General features: G+C 34.7%; 1 long non-coding RNA gene across 1 annotated transcript; it reads left to right on the top strand.

Moving 5' to 3' along the window:
* Positions 1 to 221: 221 nt before the first annotated feature.
* Positions 222 to 794, top strand: LOC111377731. The gene is made up of 2 exons (XR_002699769.1): positions 222 to 397; positions 552 to 794. It is a non-coding gene; the product is annotated as an uncharacterized LOC111377731 (long non-coding RNA).
* The last annotated feature ends 1,517 nt before the right edge of the window (positions 795 to 2,311 follow it).

Here is a 2,311-nt window from a genome sequence, read left to right as displayed (position 1 = left end):
ATCTCCCATTAATTTCATCATATTCGAATCGGATTCGAATCAAAATTCAATCCATTGACAGCCGATTCGAATCAAAATTCAATTCATTGACAGCCCCATAATCTCGTAGTTGTGTATTTTTTCATTTTCTTAATGTTAATTCCCTGCCCACCAAGAAGTAAAGCCCTACAGTATTTAGCCCACCCATGCCCCATTTCTAATTACAACCCATTCACATTTTGTATCAATTTTCATTTCAATTTCCAAGTTCCAACCCTTCCTTTTAGCTCCGCCCGTCCGCCACTCTGCCGCCTCCGCTCCGCCTACTCCTCCCACTCAGTCCGGCGCATCTCAGTCTCCGCCTCCATTCGCGCTATTCCAGTGGTTGTTTATGTCTAAGATTAAGCTTGTCCCCGAGGTGTCGAACTCTGCCGATAGTTCATAAATGCGCTAAAATCCAATCCGCCATTATTATATTTCTACCTGCACATGCTGCACTAGTAATTAATTTTTATGATTTCAAATTGTGCAAATTGTAATAATGTTTGTATTGTTTTCTTCTTTTTAACAAGTGAAATTAGCACTTTCCTCTAGAAGCGGCACTGGCACTGCAACACATTGCTTTTCAATTGATTTTGCCACCAAACAGACGACTTCCAGTTAATTGCTGCCTCAGGCCCTCTGTGACTGTGAGTTTCTTATTCTGTCACTGGAATTTGGAAATAGTATATATTGCCCTGTGAAATTGTGAATTGCATTGTGAATTGATTATAGTATTGGCCTTTTAGATGTGAATTGCTTATAGTATTGCTATGTGTGAAGAGAGTTGTCCTGTGAATTGCTTTTCTTTTGCTTCCCGTAGTAATTGGATATCAAATGTTTAAATTCAAATATCATTTTATGTCCAATGAAGAGATACTTTCAAAGAAAAACAAATGTAGAAAATGTTGATGGCGGGGGATATCAAATTATGAAAACTCATAAGGAACAAGTGCAATATATAAACTATGTCATTTTTAGTATTTTCGTATTATTGTTTTATAATTTTATCATGATTAAATCCATGACCAAAAATTCGACGTTCGGCGTCGATAAAATTGTGCCTGCATTGAATTAATATCCTGGCTCTGCTCTTGGTTAAAGGATATTAAATTCAAAGCAAGCTTTTGATATTGGCTTAAGTTCGACGCCCCTTGCTGGTTGTTGATGAGAATTTGGAAGCTCAAAGTTTCACAAAGGTTCAGATATTCGTTTTGTGATTCTTCACAATGGGATCTCGACTAAAAATAATTTAGCAAGACGGGATTTGGAGCTGAATTCCCAACAAAAATGGCTTGGAGGAGAGGAAACCTGAGTTCATATGATATGATGCTTAGTTGTGAATGTGCTAAATCGATTTTGAAGCTTAGTGGCCACTGGAGTTTAATTAAATTAGTATTGCTACCTAAACTTGATTATTGTCAAGTTAGTATTTTCGAGCTGGTGAATGGAAAATTTTTGGCTACGAACGATTGCTTAATGTGGATGATATGGAAAAATATGAATATGAGTTTAGGGGATGTATTCTAGATGAGATAAGGTCATCTTTGTGGCTTCACTACTTTTGGGTCGTAACACTAAGGACGTATTCGAGATGTGGAGTCATTACTTTTTGGACATGAGGGGTGAGAGTTTCACTTTGATGAGGGATAATTGCTGGTTATAAATAGACAATGAAGCAAACTTTTTAGGATTTTTAACTGCGATGCTTGTTAATTGAACTTGTTGATAATTTTCTTAGGATCAAATTATCATGCTTTATAGGATAATATGCACATGGTTGATTCATTTAATCTTTATTCTTGTTTTACTTAATATTGATTGATTCTTGTGCGTTTTGGCATTTCTCATTTAGTAGACTTGAACTTGGGTTTCACAATTGAAGATGGTTTCATTTTTCTTCATTGGAAAAAGCTTCTAAGTCGAAAAATTTGCGGTCTAAAAATCTGCAATTTGCTTCGTTCAATAAATCAATATGCACATCTCACTATTTGTTGTCTTATCGGCCAAAATAATGAATTGTTATTGTCTTGTCGAACGAGAATTTGTTGAGAAGATAAAAGTAGATTTTATTATAGATGAATTTTATGTTTAAAATGACTTCAAATTCAGTTTTTAAAATCCTCATTGAAAATAATTTTAAAATAGATGAATTTGACTTTTAGTATTAGATATTAATTTAGTATATCGAACATCTTAAATTTCAGCCTATGTGCTCTAAATTTCTGGATTCGCCCCTGGTTTGTGTAACTTGAATAATTGAATTGATTGTAGAATTTGCATTATGTAACTT

This window comes from Olea europaea, unplaced genomic scaffold (assembly GCF_002742605.1).
Source record: "Olea europaea var. sylvestris unplaced genomic scaffold, O_europaea_v1 scaffold17126, whole genome shotgun sequence".
Taxonomy (NCBI): Eukaryota; Viridiplantae; Streptophyta; class Magnoliopsida; order Lamiales; family Oleaceae; genus Olea; species Olea europaea.
Note: the sequence above shows the minus strand (reverse complement) of the source record. Positions and strands in the feature narration are given on the sequence as shown.